This window comes from Scyliorhinus torazame, chromosome 19 (assembly GCF_047496885.1).
Source record: "Scyliorhinus torazame isolate Kashiwa2021f chromosome 19, sScyTor2.1, whole genome shotgun sequence".
Taxonomy (NCBI): domain Eukaryota; kingdom Metazoa; phylum Chordata; class Chondrichthyes; order Carcharhiniformes; family Scyliorhinidae; genus Scyliorhinus; species Scyliorhinus torazame.
The window spans coordinates 68,530,639-68,548,869 of record NC_092725.1 but is presented as its reverse complement, the minus strand read 5'-3'; the positions used below and the strand labels follow the sequence as shown (position 1 = coordinate 68,548,869).

General features: G+C 50.2%; 1 protein-coding gene across 15 annotated transcripts in view; it reads right to left on the bottom strand.

The window, feature by feature from the left end:
• The window catches only part of cadps2 (Ca++-dependent secretion activator 2), a 1,044,194-nt gene that overhangs the window by 716,838 nt on the left and 309,125 nt on the right, over window positions 1–18,231 (bottom strand). The gene's annotated exons all lie outside the window — the stretch shown is intronic.

The following is an 18,231-nucleotide window of genomic DNA, read 5'->3' as shown; positions in this document are numbered from 1 at the left end:
CCTACTACGCTGCAAGAATCCCCGCCTCACTCTCGGGGTCTTCCTAGCCCACACAAAACTCATAATGCTCTTCTCAATTCTTTTGAAAAAAGCCTTCATGATCACCACCGGGAGGCACTGGAACACAAAAAGGAATCTCGGGAGGACCACCATTTTAACCGCCTGCACCCTACCTGCCAGTGACAGGGACACCATGTCCCATCTCTTGAAATCCTCCTCCATCTGTTCCACCAACCGTGTTAAATTAAGCCTATGTAATGTACCCCAATTCTTGGCTATCTGGATCCCCAGGTACCGGAAGTCCCTTGTTACCTTCCTCAACGGTAAATCCTCTATCTCTCTGCTCTGCTCCCCCGGATGCACCACAAATAGCTCACTTTTCCCCATGTTCAGTTTATACCCTGAAAAATCCCCAAACTCCCCAAGTATCCGCATTATCTCTGGCATCCCCTCCGCCACATATAGCAACAAGTCATCCGCATACAGAGATACCCGGTGTTCTTCTCCTCCCTAAGTACTCCCCTCCACTTCCTGGAACCCCTCAGTGCCATGGCCAGGGGTTCAATCGCCAATGCAAACAATAACGGGGACAGAGGACATCCCTGCCTCGTCCCTCTATGGAGCCGAAAATAGTCAGACCCCTGTCCAATCGTGACCACGCTCGCCATCGGGGCCCTATACAGCAACTGTACCCACCTGATATACCCGTCCCCAAAGCCAAATCTCCTCAACACCTCCCACAAATAATCCCACTCCACTCTATCAAATGCTTTCTCGGCATCCATCGCCACCACTATCTCCGCTTCCCCCTCTGGTGGGGGCATCATCATTACCCCGAGCAGCCTCCGTATATTTGTATTTAGCTGTCTCCCCTTTACAAACCCAGTTTGGTCCTCATGGACCACCCCCGGGACACAATCCTCTATCCTCATTGCCATTACCTTGGCCAGAATCTTAGCATCCACATTCAGGAGGGAAATGGGCCTGTATGACCCGCATTGCAGCGGGTCTTTTTCCTTCTTTAGGAGGAGCGATATCGTTGCCTCTGACATAGTCGGGGGCAGCTGCCCCCTTTCCCTCGCCTCATTAAAGGTTCTCATCAGTAGCGGGGCCAGCAAGTCCAAATATTTCTTATAGAATTCAACTGGGAATCCGTCTGGTCCCGGGGCCTTCCCCGCCTGCATGCTTCCAATCCCTTTCACTACTTCCTCCGTCTCAATCTGTGCTCCCAGCCCCACTCTCTCCTGTTCCTCCACCTTAGGAAATTCCAGCTGATCCAGAAAGCACATCATTCTCTCCTTCCCGTCCGGGGGCTGCGCTTCATATAATCTTTCATAAAATGCATTAAACACTCCATTCACTCTCTCCGCTCCCCGCTCCATCTCTCCCTCCTCATCTCTCACCCCCCCTATCTCCCTCACTGCTCCCCTTTTCCTCAGTTGGTGGGCCAACAACCTACTCGCCTTCTCCCCATATGCGTACTGTACACCCTGTGCCTTCATCCATTGTGCCTCTGCCTTACCCGTAGTCAACAAGTCAAATTCTACATGTAGCCTTTGCCTTTCCCTGTATAGTGCCTCCTCCGGTGCCTCCGCGTATTGTCTGTCCACCCTCAGCAGTTCTTTCAACAACCGCTCCCTTTCCCTACCCTCCTGCTTTCCTTTATGTGCCCTAATAGATATCAGCTCCCCTCTAACCACTGCCTTCAGTGCCTCCCAGACCACTCCCACCTGTACCTCCCCATTATCATTAATTTCCAAGTACCTTTCAATACACTCCCTCACCCTTAAACACACCCCCTCATCTGCCAATAATCCCATGTCCATTCTCCAGGGTGGAAGCTGTTGTTTTTCTTCCCCTATCTCCAGGTCCACCCAGTGTGGAGCATGATCCGAGATGGCTATAGCCGTGTACTCCGTCCCCGTCTCCTTTGGGATCAGTGCCCTTCCCAAAACAAAAAAATCTATTCGTGAAAATACTTTATGTACATAGGAGAAAAACGAGAACTCCTTACTCCTAGGTCTACTAAATCTCCAGGGATCTACTCCTCCCATCTGCACCATAAAATCCTTAAGCACCCTAGCTGCAGCCGGCCTCCTTCCGGTCCTGGGCCTCGATCTGTCCAGCCCTGGGTCCAGCACCTTATTAAAGTCTCCACCCATTACCAACTTCCCCACTTCTAGGTCCGGGATTCGTCCTAACATACGCCTCATAAAATTGGCATCATCCCAGTTCGGGGCATACACGTTCACTAATACCACCGCCTCCCCTTTCAGTTTGCCACTCACCATCACGTATCTGCCCCCACTATCCGCCACTATAGTCTTTACCTCAAACATTACCCGCTTCCCCACTAGTATGGCCACCCCCCTGTTTTTTGCATCTAGCCCCGAATGAAACGCCTGCCCCACCCATCCTTTGCGAAGTCTAACCTGGTCTGTCAGCTTGAGATGCGTCTCCTGAAGCATAACCACATCTGCCTTAAGTTTCTTTAGGTGTGCGAGTACCCGTGCCCTCTTTATCGGCCCGTTCAGCCCTCTCACATTCCACGTTGAGGTACCCTCAATAATGATGCTTAGAGATTAAACTGTAAAGAAGGCTTTATTAGGCTAATAACTATGCTACAGATTTGGACGAGAGCTGACTGCTATACAGACCATGAGGCAGGCCTTTATGTATGGCTCCCAGATGGGCGGAGCCAGAGGCGGAGTCCCCAGGGTTCCAAGCCTGGTCTTAAAGGGGACATCACCTTACATGATGATAAGGCAGTAACCGTTCATCACATTTACCCCCTGTTTAAAAAGGAGTCCGGCGGGGGTGAAGTGCCATCATAGGTCCATCCGTCTCGGCGGCCGGATCGTCTTCCTCGATCTCCTCAGTTCGGGCGGTGGTGCAGCGGGCACGGACGTCCCGGTTGAGGGCACATCCGGGAGCACAGCGGTCGGAGCTTCGGTCCGGGTCGGGGCAGGGGAACTAGGCAGGGCCGGGGGTAGCGGAGCCGGCGGGGTGTGTAAAGGGGGCGCAAGGGGGGGACGAACGGTAGGAGCTCACCAACGGGTGGTAGGGCCGGAAGGGGGTGTGTTGTAGGGGGCGACGGGTCCTGCAGGGGAGCGGCGCGGGAAGGGGCGTCTGTGGTGGAGGATCCAGCGGGCGCCAGATCCCGGAGGGAAACCGTATCTTGCCTGCCGTCGGAGTACTCCACGTAGGCGTAACTGGGGTTGGCGTGGAGCAGTCGGACCTTTTCAACTAGGGGGTCCGTTTTATGGCTCCTCGCGTGCCTCCGGAGAAGAACAGGTCCCGGAGCCATCAGCCAAGGTGGAAGCGAGACCCCGGAGGTAGACTTCCTGGGGAAGAGAAACAATCGCTCATGGGGGGTCTCATTTGTGGCCGTGCAGAGGAGTGACCTAATGGAGTGGAGGGCGTCGGGGAGGACCTCCTGCCAGCGGGTGGTTGGGAGATTTCTCGACCGCAGGGCCAGAAGGACAGCCTTCCACACGGTCGCGTTCTCCCTCTCCACCTGCCCGTTTCCCCGTGGGTTATAGCTGGTCGTTCTGCTCGAGGCGATGTCTTTGCTGAGCAGATACTGACGCAGTTCATCGCTCATGAACGATGTACCCCGGTCGCTGTGGAGAGAAACAGGGAAACCAAACAGGGTGAAGATGCTGTGCAGTGCCTTTATCACCGTGGCTGAGGTCATGTCGGTGCAGGGAATGGCGAATGGGAAACGGGAGAACTCATCGATCACGGTGAGTGGACGGGAGGGGCCCCTTGAAGTCCACGCTCAGTCGCTCAAAGGGGCCCGAGGCCTTCACGAGCCGAACCTTGTCTGGCCGATAGAAGTGCGGTTTGCACTCCGCACAGACCTGGCAGGCCCCTGACCATGGCCTTGACCTCCTTGGTTGAGTAAGGTAGGTTGCGGGACTTGATGAAATGGACGAGCCGGGTAACCCCTGGGTGGCAGAGGTCATTGTGGATGGCTTGCAGGCGGTCCTCCTGCGCATTGGCGCATGTGCCGCGGGACAGGGCATCTGGGGGCTCGTTGAGCTCCCCTGGACGATACTTGATATCGTACGAGTATTTGGAGAGTTCGATCCTCCACCTCAAAATTTTATCGTTTTTTATTTTGCCCCGTTGCGTGTTATCAAACATATAGGCGACCGACCGTTGGTCGGTGACGAGGGTAAACCTCCTACCGGCGAGGTAGTGTCTCCAGCGCCGCACAGCCTCCACAATGGCTTGTGCCTCCTTTTCGACTGCAGAGTGTCGAATCTCGGAGGCGGTGAGGGTTCGGGAGAAGAACGCTACTGGTCTGCCTCCTTGATTGAGGGTAGCAGCCAGGGCGATGTCTGATGCATCGCTCTCTACCTGGAAAGGGGTGGTTTCGTCCACCGCGTGCATGGCGGCCTTGATGATGTCGGCCTTGATGCGGTTGAAGGCCAATTGAGCCTCAGCCGAGAGGGGAAAAGTGGTGGTCTTTAGGAGTGGGCGGGCTTTGTCCGCATACTTGGGAACCCACTGGGCGTAATAGCAGAAAAGCCCCAAGCACCGTTTGAGGGCCTTGAGGCTGCGGGGGAGAGGGAGTTCCTTAAGGGGGCGCATGCGGTCGGGGTCGGGACCTAGGACCCAGTCTTCCACGACATAGCCGAGGATGGCCAGCCGGGTGGTGTGGAAAACGCATTTGCCCTCGTTATAGGTCAGGTTAAGGGCTCGGGCGGTCTGGAGGAACTTTTTGAGGTTAGCGTCATGGTCCTGCTGATCATGGCCGCAGATGGTGACATTGTCCAAGTACGGGTACGTAGCCCGCAAACCGTACTGGTCCACCATTTGGTCCATCGCCCTTTGAAATACGGAGACCCCATTTGTGACACCAAAGGGGACCCTGAGGAAGTGGAAGAGCCGGCCGGCTGCTTCGAAGGCAGTATAGGGGCGGTCTTTTGGTCGGATGGGGAGCTGGTGGTAGGCAGATTTGAGGTCGACCGTGGAAAAGACTCGGTATTGGGCGATCCAATTTACCATTTCCGCGATGCGAGGAAGGGGGTACGCATCAAGCTGCGTGAATCGGTTTATGGTCTGGCTATAATCCACGACCATCCGTTTCTTCTCCCCGGACCGGACTACCACCACTTGCGCTCTCCAAGGGCTGTTGCTAGCCTCGATGACCCCCTCTCCCAGTAAACGCTGGACCTCTGACTTGATAAAAGCCATATCTTGGGCACTGTAGTGCCGGCTCCTGGTGGCGACGGGCTTACAGTCGGGAGTGAGGTTAGCGAATAGCGAGGGGGTTGCGACTTTCAGTGTCGCAAGGCAGCACACCGTGAGGGGGGGCAAGGGTCCGCCGAACTTCAGTGTCAGGCTTCGGTGGCTGCACTGGAAATCCAGTCCGAGCAGGAGGGGGGCACAGAGGTGAGGGAGGATATAAAATTTGAAACGTGTGTATTTGGCAACCTGGATCGAGAGATCCGCAATACAGTACCCCGTGATTTGTACCGAGTGGGATCCAGATGCGAGGGCTATGGTTTGGGATGCGGGATGGGTGTGTAGGGAGCAGCGCCTTACCGTTTCAGGGTGGCTAAAGCTCTCCGTGCTCCCGGAGTCGAAGAGGCATGCAGTGTCGTGCCCGTTGACCTGGACCTGCATCATGGAGTTCTGCAGGTGTTTTGGCCGAGTTTGATCGAGGGTGATCACACCCAGTCGCGGGTAGTCGGAATCGTAAAATGGCCGCTGCCGTTGGTCGCACGTGTCGGGTCGAGAAGCTGGCCGCCGACCAGATGGCCGCTCCCATGATTCGCACGAGGCTGATGACGCGTCAGAAGAGGACGTGTCGGGTCGGTGCGCAGCAGCATTGCGAGGCCTGCGGGCCTGAGAGCCTGATTTTCGGGCCGGTTGTTCTTTGTTTTTCTGGCCCCTGGGTCTGGCCAGGCAGACCCTCGCAAAGTGCCCTTTCTTCCCTCAGTCGCTGCAGATCGCGGAGCGGGCTGGGCAGCGTGGGCGTGGGTGCTGGCCCTGCCCGCAGAAGTAGCAAGGTGTGCCCCCATGGTGAGCGGGTCGCCGCGTGGCGCAGGCCTGTAATACTGGCGAGTCTGAGGAAGTCCGGGGGGGGCTGGCAGAGTCCACGGGGTACGTACACAAGTTATGTCGGGCCACCTCCAGCGAGGAGGCGAACGTTAGCGTCTCCTGGAGGTCTTTTGCCCCATTTTCGAGCAGTCGCTGCCGGATGTAGGTCGAGCGGATGCCGGACACGAAAGAATCTCTGATGTGCAGGTTCATATGGACTTCCCCTGTCACATCCTGATGGTCACAGTCCCTGGCAAGCGCGGTGAGTTTCTCAACAAACTCGTCGAGCGATTCCCCCGAGCGCTGCCGGCAGGTAGAGAGCAGATGCCGGGCGTGCACCTCATTGACGGGTTTGACAAACCGCTTGCGGAGCAACTCAATCGCTTCCTCATAAATCGTCGCCTTTTCGAGCGTGGCGGAGATTCTGTGACTCACCCGGGCGTGGAGTAGACGCAGCTTGCGTGGCCCTAGGATGGGAATCTCTGCGGAGTCCAGGTCGGCCTCGAAGCACCGCAGCCAGTATTTTAAAATTTCCTTTGCCTCCGGCGTTCGTGCTTCCAGATTGAGCTTCTCTGGTTTTAGGCCTGCGTCCATCCTGAATCTAGTTTAGCCTAATAAATTGAGGTACCCTCAATAATGATGCTTAGAGATTAAACTGTAAAGAAGGCTTTATTAGGCTAATAACTATGCTACAGATATGGACGAGAGCTGACTGCTATACAGACCATGAGGCAGGCCTTTATGTATGGCTCCCAGATGGGCGGAGCCAGAGGCGGAGTCCCCAGGGTTCCAAGCCTGGTCTTAAAGGGGACATCACCTTACATGATGATAAGGCAGTAACCGTTCATCACACATGTGATCAACCGGGCTCTTTACCCCCCCCCCCCCCCCCCCCCCCCCCCCCCCCCCCCTTGACGACTAGCCATTTCTTTTTTCAATCCAGCTCCTCACCCGGTTCCCACGTAGCTGTATCCTCCCCAGGCGGCGCCCCCCCGCCCCGACCCCCCCCCTCCCCTACCAGCTCCCCCTTCTCCCCAGCAGCAGCAACCCAGTTAACCCCCCCCCACTAGATCCCAAGCTAGCGTAATTGCACCCCCCATGTTGCTCCCAGAAGTCAGCAAACTCTGGCCGACCTCGGCTTCCCCCCGTGACCTCGGCTCACACTGTGCGAGGCACCCTCCTTCCTGCTTCCCTGTTCCCGCCATGATTACCATAGCGCGGGAACAAAGCCCGCGCTTCCTCTTTTGGCCCCGCCCCCAATGGCCGGCGCCCACAGCTCCTCATCCTCCCTCACCCCCTACCCCACGACATGGGGAAGAGAGAGAAGTTACAGGGTCGCAGGTTTAACAATCTGGGAAGTCCTCTCTTCCCCCTTTTCCCCCCTTCATCCCACAAATTCACCCCCCCCCCCACACTTTTGTCCCAAACGTTCTTTTTCTGGCCCACTCACTCCAGCTTCTCCTCGACAATAAATGTCCACGCCTCGTCTGCCGTTTCGAAATAGTGGTGTTTCCCTAGATGTGTGACCCACAGTCTTGCCGGTTGCAACATTCCGAATTTGACCTTCCTTTTATGCAACACCGCCTTGGCCCGATTAAAGCTTGCCCTCCTTCTCGCCACCTCCGCACTCCAATCTTCATACACGCGGATCACCGCATTCTCCCACCTACTGTTTCGAGTTTTCTTGGCCCATCTGAGGACCATCTCTCTGTCCTTGTATCGGAGAAATCTCACAACTATTGCTCGAGGGATTTCTCCAGCCCTCGGTCTTCGCGCCATAACCCGATAGGCTCCCTCCACCTCCAGCGGGCCCGTCGGGGCCTCCGATCCCATTAACGAATGCAGCATCGTGCTCACATATGCCCCGGCGTCCGCCCCTTCTGCACCTTCGGGAAGACCAAGAATCCTTAAGTTCTTCCTCCTCGCATTGTTCTCCAGCACCTCCAGCCTTTCCACACATCTTTTGTGTTGTGCCTCGTGGATCTTCATTTTCACCACCAGGCCCTGTATGTCGTCCTCATTCTCAGCAGCCTTTGCCTTCACGACCCGAAGCTCCTGTTCCTGGGTCTTTTGCTCCTCCTTTAGCCCCTCAATCGCTTGTAACATCGGGGCCAACAGCTCCTTCTTCCATCTCCTTTTTGAGTTCATCTACGCAACGCCGCAGGAACTCTTGTTGGTCAGGGCCCCATATTAAACTGCCTCCTTCCGACGCCATCTTGCTTTGTGCCTGCCTTCCTGGCCGCTGCTCTTGAGGATCCACCGCAATCCGGCTACTTTCCTCTCTTTTTTCCATCCGTGTCCAGGGGGGATTCCCTTCTGGATTACCGCACAGTGTTATTTGCCGTTAAAATTGCCGATGGGGCTCCTATTAAGAGCCCAAAAGTCCGTTCCACCGGGAGCTGCCGAAACGTGCGACTTAGCTGGTCATCGCCGCACCCGGAAGTCCCCGGGAAACACTTTCAGGTACATGCAAGTGAGGGCATTTGTGAGGCGGCAGGTGAGGGAATTCCCGCTGCTTCCGGCATGTGGGATTCAGGACAGGGTGATTTCGGGTGTATGGGTTGGAGAAGGCAAGGTTTTGGCGATTTATCAGGAGCTGCAGGAAGAGGAGGAGGCCTCGGTGGAGGAGTTAAAGGGCAAGTGGGAGGAGGAGCTTGGGGAGGAGATAGTTGCGGGTCTGTGGGCTGATGCCCTGAGTAGGGTTAATTCTTCCTCCTCTTGCGCCAGGCTCAGCCTAATACAGTTCAAGGTTACTCACAGAGCACATATGACAGGGGCGAGGTTGAGTAGGTTCTTTGGAGTGGAGGACAGATGTGGGAGGTGCTCGGGCAGCCCGGCAAATCACGTCCATATGTTCTGGTTGTGCCCGGCACTGGATGGGTTTTGCGAGGACTATGTCCAACGTGGTGAATGCCCGGTTCAAGCCGAGCTGGGGATTAGCATTGTTTGGGGTATCGGACGAGCCGGGAGTGCAGGAGGCGAAAGAGCCGGTATTCTAGCCTTTGCGTCCCTAGTAGCCCGGCGGAGGATTTTGCTACTATGGAAGGATGCGAAGCCCCCTAGTGTGGAAGCTTGGATCAATGACATGACAGGGTTCATCAAGCTGGAGAGGATAAAGTTTGCCTTGCGAGGGTTTGTGCAGGGGTTCCTCAGGCGGTGGGAACCGTTCCTAGACTATCTCGCGGAGCGTTAGGAGGAGGTCAGCAGCAGCAGCAGCCCAGGGTCTGGGGGGGGGGGGGGGGAGGGAGAGGGGGGGGTTTCTCTTGGGGGGGGGGGGGGGGGTGTTTGAGTCAAGGTCTTTTTTTTCCCCCTATTTGTGCTGTTTGCTGTTATAAGGGGGGTTACTGTACATGGGGAAATCCAATGTATAATTTCTACTTGTATTCTTGTTGCTTTTGTTTTGTTGGGGGGGGGTGGTTTTGTTGAAAATTTGTTGAAAAACTTGAGTAAATATATTTTAAAAAAACAACTCTAAGAATATGGAAAGGATACATCATAATTTATGCTAGTTGTAAAAATGGCCTGAATATTTGCTTTTTATGCTCTGTGTAGATTGTGTGTGGATAACAGTTATTAAACAGAGTGCTTGTAGACTACAGGAATTTATGATTTGATTTTCTTCCTCATATGCCAGGCACCATCTTTCTGTTGGAGCTTAAATCGAGGCAGTTAATCTTATTTTTCTTTTCAACAGACTATTGAAACAGCAGGAAAAATATTTTAATCTTAATAATAATGTTGGTCTGGTAAGTTAACGATGAGATACAGCTGTAATTTATTGCTCAATCAAACCTACAAAAGACTCAATCTTTAATTGTTTATTATTTGCGTCTACGCAAAAGTTATTTCCAAGCTCCTTATTCAATCCACTCAAGGGCAGTGGGAAGCATTACAGCTGTAATACTTATTGCAGCTCCATGTATCCATTCCTCGAAGAAGAGCAGCTGTGGCTGCATCTGGTTCCCACAGAATCATTAGCTGCACGCCATTCATAACTTTCGAGTAATGATTTGTAATTGGCAGCTTCTACAAACTATCTTCAGCTTTGATCCATTCCTATCCCTTCATGGTTCAGTGGCCTAAGTGGTGAAACCCCAATGTTTGTAACCAGTGACCACATCAAAGAGATGTAAGTGCATTCCAGGCATTAAGTGCATTCCAATCGCTCAAACGTGTTATTTCACATAGTCTCCCAAACGGAAAATACAGCCCAAGTGCTCACTACATGTATGCCCTTCAATATCTGATTCCAACTGAAGTTGGATGAATGCTCGAGCGGAAATATTTACAGGGCTACGGGTGGAGCAGAGGCGTTGGACATATTGGAGAGCACTTTCAAAGTGCCAGCTTAGACATGACAGGTTGAGTGGCCCCGTCTATTCAGTGTAACTTTGTACTTCTCCGAATTAAGGAATAACCTGAATACGAAAGCAAGTTGTAGAAGTGCCAAGCCCTACATGAATTAATTTAACCTTTTTTTGATGAAAGGGTCATCAGCTGTGAATATTTAACTGCCAAATGTCCACTTAAGGCAGATGATGAGATTTGTTTTCTTTCTCCGAGGGTTGCTCGTCTGTGAATTTGTTTCCTCAGAGAGCATTCGAGGCCGAGGCTATATTCAGGGCTGAGTTAGCCAGATTGACATGGGAGTTAAGTATGCTGAGGAGGGGACAAGGCATTAAAATGGAGTTCTGAGCACAATCAGATCAGTTCTGATCTTCTCAAATGTAGGAGGAGGTTAGAGAGGCTGAAAGGCCTACTCCTGCTCCCAATTCATTTTCACATGAAAAGCATTTTACAATTAAGCAAAACTCAGTTTTTAAATTAAGTTCATTTTTTTCTCCACAGCAAGGGGAATGCCCAAGGGACCCAACGGATACAGCAATGTTGGCTACCCACGCGCTAAATTTTGAAAAGGAAGATATTGCATAACTCAATCACCTTCAGATGTACAGACCACCTTGCAGTTCCGGTCCAGGTTTTGTACACAATTCACTGGTCTGCACACAATCACAGGCCAGGCTGGTGTCTCTGATCTGTTTGCAATGATCTCATGTTTCAATGTAAGTCATTGGACCAACTTACTGCCAAGTCTTCCATCCCGTGGGCAGCACGGTGGCACAGTGGTTAGCACTGATGCCTCAGGGCACCGTGGAGCCAGGTTTGATCCCTGCCCCGGGTCACTGTCCGTGTGGAGTTTGCACATTCTCCCCGAGTCCGTGTGGATGTCACCCCAACCCAAAGATGTGTAGGGTAGGTGAATTGGTCATGCTAAATTGCCCCCGAATTGGAAAAAAAGAATTGGGTACTTCCATTCAAAAACATTCTCCCCATTAGCCTGGGTAAATATCTGGGTCCATGTTGCAGATGCTTAAAGTTCGAAGATGCACTGCTGGAAATGTTTGTTTTACTGAATTTCGTGGATGCTTTGCAAGAACAATAAAACCTCTTCTTATCATTTGGTAGCTGTTTAAAATGTATTATATTCCAAACATATTCAAAGGTAGAGAAGCATAAATAAATCAAAGAACATTCTCCATATCACACAGTTCATAGTTTGAACACGTATTTTCCCTTTTTCACTCTTCCCCCCCGCCTCACCCTCCCTTGGCCCCTGCCTCCCCCACCTGACGAACAATTCCTTAAACATGGTCCTGGACAGTCCCCACCGTGTGTCAAAGCACTCCGCTGATCACCTCAATTCAAGCTTAATCTTCTACAGCCGGAAAAAGCTGTACAGGTCTCCCCACAGGCCGTCTCCCCCCTTGCCCCATGCCCCCCCCCCCCCTCCCCCGTTTCCCCAGCCGGCGGCATTGCTGGCCGCCATTCAGCAGAATCCTTCGCCGGGCAACTAATGAGGCGAAGGCCACAATGTCGTCCTTCCACCCCTCCATCAGCTCCGGCATTTGCGACACCCCAAAAATTGGCACCAGCTGGTCCGAAACACCCCAACTCTCCAACGTCTCACAGCCCCAGAACAAAAATGCGTGATTTGCTGGTTCTCGCCCACACTTCTTTTTTTTCCCTTTTTAAAATATATTTAGATTACCCAATTCATTTTTTCCAATTAAGGGGCAATTTAGCAAAGCCAATCCACATACCTTTTGAGTTGTGGGGGCGAAATCCATGCAACCACGGGGAGAATATGCAAACTCCACACGGACAGTGACCCAGAGACGGGATCAAACCTGGGACCTCGGCGCCATGAGGCAGCAGCACAAACCACTGTGCCACCCTGCTGCCCCTTGCACACACTTCTGACACTCGCTTATCACCCCTTGGAAGAACCCACTCATCCTCGCCCGAGTCATATGGATCCTGTGCATCACCTTAAACTGAGTCAAACTCATTCTCGCCCTTGAGGTCAAATTCATCCTATGCATTGCCTCACTCCACACTCCCCATACAATCTCCACCCCCCAGCTCCTCCTCCCATTTCTCCTTAATCCTCACCACCTGCCCTCCCCCCTGCTCCTCCAGTCACCCGTATATATCCCCGATCTCACCCTCCCCTTTCACGTCAGTAAGCAGTAACCCTCCAGTAGGGTGATACTTTAGTTTCATATCTATTAGGAAATGAATCAATACTAATTACCCACTTTACTGTCACAGCCAGCAGAATGAAGATTTCAAGACTACCACAGCTGAAGGAATATAGTTTAACGGTTTCAATGTGGGCATCTATCTTCTGTGTTAAAATCTGTTGAGAGTACACTTGAGAGCAAAATTCAAAATCTAATTTAACAAGGGGCAGCGAGTTAGCAAGTGCTCCTTTCAGGCCAGGATCAAAGCTACTGCCACCAAAGACAATTGTGCACTGCATTCTCAATCCCACTTGGTGGTCCCGCAAGATCCTGGAGAATGGGATCATTCTCACTGGTTCTTCTATCCGAGCTAGATTTTTACATAAGAGCCCGGGCAGCTTTATATACATACCAGGCATTTTGAACCTGACATTGCTTGTTGATACTGGACGACAGAAGAGGAAAAGTTAATTTGTTCCCCGATGTCAACAATCTTTATCTTGATAAGTACAATATTGTCCCTATAAATCCTAATTTTTCACATGCCGAAAATAATAGCAGCTGTACTCGCTTGTCATCATAATTTACAACACATTAATAAAACGGGTAAAATGCTCTGTTCCCAATTAGTTAGCAGCCAATCACAACCCACTGGTAATAATAATCACGTAACACATTTCAAGCAGTTAATTAGTCACTAACCGAGTATAAGTGTCAAAAGGTTCATTAATGCTCAGCAGAATGGATAGTTGAGAAAATTGTCTCAGCAGTTGAGGAAATCCAATGCAGGGAGCAGGCCTTCCCTAACCCAGAAGCTTGACAATTGTATACACAGCTTCCTACAAGTATTATTTCTTGATCTCTGGATCATTTTTTGGATAGGCAAACCCATGAGCCCCATGAAACATACAATATACTGGCAGCACAACACAAAAAAATGTACGCCACTAGCACTAAATAAACGTTTTTATATTGCGTATTGGTATGGGCCAGAATTTCGAGAACCCCAAATTGTATCATGGAGTTCACCTGACCCACAACTTTTAATGGATTGTGGTATGGGGAGCACACGGCCCACTCTACAGGTGTGGTACAGCAGAAATTGAAAAGTATTTTTTAAAGCAAAACAATGTTTATTCTATGAACTCATGTCAACCTTTTTAAAACATATAGTGAACATCTTAGCAACCATTAATTCAAATACAACCCCCAAAGACTACAATGCTAAGTAAACCTTTAAGCTTTCCTTTTTAACATCCAAACGACTTAAAAACAAAACCTTAGCTTAAAAACAAAAGAGATGGTTAGGGAAATTGCAAATGCACTAGTGATAATTTACCAAAATTCACTAGACTCTAGGGTGGTCCCGGCAGATTGGAAATTAGCAAACGTGACACCACTGTTTAAAAAAGGAGGTAGGCAGAAAGCGGGTAATTATAGGCCAGTGAGCTTAACTTCGGTAGTAGGGAATTTGCTGGAATCTATCATCAAGGAAGAAATAGCGAGGCATCTGGATGGAAATTGTCCCATTGGGCAGACGCAGCATGGGTTCATAAAGGCAGGTCATGCCTAACTAATTTAGTGGAATTTTTTGAGGACATTACCAGTGCGGTAGATAACGGGGAGCCAATGGATGTGGTATATCTGGATTTCCAGAAAGCCTTTGACAAGGTGCCACACAAAAGGTTGCTGCATAAGATAAAGATGCATGGTATTAAGGGGAAAGTAGTAGCATGGATAGAGGATTGGTTAATTAATAAAAAGCAAAGAGTGGGGATTAATGGGTGTTTCTCTGGTTGGCAATCAGTAGCTAGTGATGTCCCTCAGGGATCAGTGTTGGGCCCACAATTGTTCACAATTTACATGGATGATTTGGAGTTGGGGTCCAAGGGCAATGTGTCCAAGTTTGCAGACAACACTAAGATGAGTGGTAAAGCAAAAAGCTCAGAGGATACTGGAAGTCTGCAGAGGGATTTGGATAGGCTAAGTGAATGGGCAAGGTCTGGCAGATGGAATACAATGTTGACAAATGTGAGGTTATCCATTTTGGTAGGAATAACAACAAAAGGGATTATTATTTAAATGATAAAATATTAAAACATGCTGCTGTGCAGCGAGACCTGGGTGTGCTAGTGCATGAGTCGCAAAAAGCTGGTGCAGCAGGTGATTAAGAAGGCAAATGGAATTTTGTCCTTCATTGCTAGAGGGATGGGGTTTAAGGCTAGGGAGGTTATGCTGCAATTGTATAAGGTGTTAGTGAGGCCACACCTGGAGTATTGTGTTCAGTTTTGGTCTCCTTTCTTGAGAAAGGACGTACTGGCACTGGAGGGTGTGCAGAGAAGATTCACTAGGTTAATCCCAGAGCTGAAGGGGTTGGATTACGAGGGGAGGTTGAGTAGACTGGGATTGTACTTGTTGGAATTTAGAAAATTGAGGGGAGATCTTATAGGAACATATAAAATTATGAAGGGAATAGATAGGATAGATGCGGGCAGGTTGTTTCCACTGGTGGTTGAAAGCAGAACTAGGGGGCATAGCCTCAAAATAAGGGGAAGTAGATGTAGGACTGAGTTTAGGAGGAACTTCTTCACCATAAGGGTTGTGAATCTATGGAATTCCTTGCCCAGTGAAGCAGTCAAGGCTCCTTCATTAAATGTTTTTAATATAAAGATAGATAGTTTTTTGAAGAATAAAGGGATTAAGGGTTATGGTGTTCGGGCCGGAAAGTGGAGCTGAGTCCACAAAAGATCAGCCATGATCTCATTGAATGGCGGAGCAGGCTCGAGGGGCCAGATGGCCTACTCCTGCTCCTAGTTTTTATGTTCTTATGTTCTTATGATCAGAAGCACATCAGGTTAAAGTCACTACTGAAAACATTCATAATTCTGATTTTCACCAAAAGATCAAGAGATAGTCTTTTGATGGCAGAGAGAACCGCAGTACACCTGCTTGGTCTGGCTTCAGCTCCAACTCAGAAAACAAAACTAAAACACACTCTGCAGCCTGCTCAAAAACAAAAGTAAAAAGCTGACAGACAGCCCAGCTCCACCCACTCTCTGACATCACTGCAGTAGTAAACACCCATTTCTTAAAATGTACTCTCACTACAGATATTTATATACACACCTATTTATAAACACCCATTTCTTAAAGGTACTCTCACATGACCCCTCCCCCCAAGAAAAAAAAATAAAACATCAACTTCAAGATGGTTTCATTTTTCACCTTTTCACTAGCCTCGAAGAAATGCACACAGTAAATATGCTTTTTTGTTTCAAAAAACACACGCAAACAGCTATAATAATATAGACCATTTGTTTCTCGTTTTTCTTCCTCCAACTGAAATTGTTTCCATTCATCACATTCGTGACAAAGCATCGGCTATCACGTTTTCCCGTCCTGCCACATGTACTATTTTTAAATGAAATGGCTGCAACAACAAACTCCAGCAAAATGGCCGTGCACTGTCATCAACGGATCACGATCAGTATATATAACAGTGTCAGACGGATTGCTGGTCACATAAATGTGAAAATGTTGCAAAGCCAGCAGCAAACTCAAAGTCTCCTTCTCAATCGTGGAATACTTTTTCTGGTGAGACTTCAATTTCTTTGAAAAATAACCAATAGGTCACTCTAGCCCTTCGTCGTCGTCTTGTAGAAGCACCGCACCTACACCCACTCGCATCAACAGCCACTTTGAATGGTTTTGTACAATTTGGGATGATTAACACAGAAGCAATGGTTAACACAGCCTTCAGGCCGTCAAATGCCCGTTGACACTCCGCTGTCCACTGGAATTTGTTACGCTTCTTGAGCAAGTCCGTCAGTCGAGCGACCACAGTGCGAAAATACGGTACAGATTTCCGGTAAAATCCACTCATACCAAGAAATTGCATTATTTCCCGTTGTCTCAAGGGTATCGGAAGTTCCCTAATAACTTTTGTTTTCACATCCCGTGGGACCATTTGACCCTGTCCGATTGTATGGCCAAGGAAAGTGACTTGGGCCTTTCCAAATTCACTTTTGGCTAGATTTATCACCAAACCCGCCTCCTGAAGTCGATCGAATAACTCTATCAGATGTTTCAAATGTTCTGTCCATGTCTGGCTGAAAATTGTCAGATCGTCGAATTATACCGCACAATTGGGTGATCCTGAATCAACTTTGTTAGTTAACCGTTGAAATGTGGTTGGGGTGTTTTTCATGCCAAATGGCATAACTTTGAATTGGTATACACCATCTGTGTCACAAAAACTGAAATCTCCTTCGTCCTTTCGGATAACCTTTAAGTAAATCCAGTTTGGAAATAAAAGCTGATTGTCCCACTTCTCAATGCAATCCTCCAAACGTGGGATAGGATAAGAGTTTGTTCTTCTAACTGCATTAACCTTTCTATAGTCCACACACAATCATTGGTTACTGTCTGGTTTTGGTACCATCACTATGGGTGAGCTCCATTGGCTGCAACCCATTTCAATTATGCCATTTTTAAGCATACTCTCAATCTCTTTGTTAACCTGTGCCAATTTTAAAGGGTTAAGTCTGTATGGATGTTGTTTGATTCGAACAGCATTTCCCACATCTACATCATGTATAGGCATTTTAGTACTTCCAATTTATCTCCACAAATATGCCCACGTGATATCAATAACTCTTTCAGATCAGTTCGTTTTTCCTCTAGAAGGTAACTCAACAATTTATCCCAATTTTTAAGAACATCCTCGTTTTCCAATTTAATTTGAGGTATGCCAAATTCACAGTCATTTGGATTTGGTTCGTCACTTTGAGTTAGAATCATTAAAACCTTCTTTTTCTTCCCTTCCTTTTCAAAATACCTTTTAGCATATTCACATGACACACTCGGTGAGTCTTTCTTCTATCTGGTGTTTTTACCACATAATTCACCTCACTTAATTTCCTTTCAATCTGATCAGGTCCACAAAACCTAGCTTTTAAAGGTTCACCTACCACAGGTAACTTCACTAAAACTTTGGGCGAGATTCTCCGAAACCCCGCCGAGTCGGAGAATCGCTGGGGGTGGCGTGAATCCCACCCCCGCCAGCCACCGAATTCTCCGGCACCGGAGATTTGGCAGGGCCGGTTGGCGGGCCCCCCACCCCCCCCCCCCCCCCGGCGATTCTCCGGCCCACGATGGGCCGAAGTCCCGCTGCTGTAATGCCGGTCCTGCCGGTGTGAATTAAACCACCTCCCTTACCGGCGGGACCAGGTGGCGCGAGCGGGCTCCGGGGTCCTGGGGGGGGGCACGGGGCGATCTGGCCCACGATCGGGGCCCACCGATCCACGGGCGGGCCTGTGCCGTGGGGCACTCTTTCCCCTCCGCGTTGGCCATAGACTCAGCGATGGCCGACGCGGAGGTGACCCCCCCCCCACGCATGCGCGGGGATTACATCAGCAGCCTCTGATGCTCCCACGCATGTGCGGACTTCCGCCGGCCGGCGGAGTCCTTTTGGCCCCGGCTGGCGTGGCGCCAAAGGCCTTCCACACCAGCCGGCGGGACGGCAACCATCCGACTCGGGCCTAGTCCCTAAAGGTGAGGGCTTGGCCCCTAAAGGTGCGGAGAAATCCACACCTTTTGGGCAGCCCGACGCCGGAGTGGTTCACGGATTTAAGTAACTCCTCCACAATCTTTT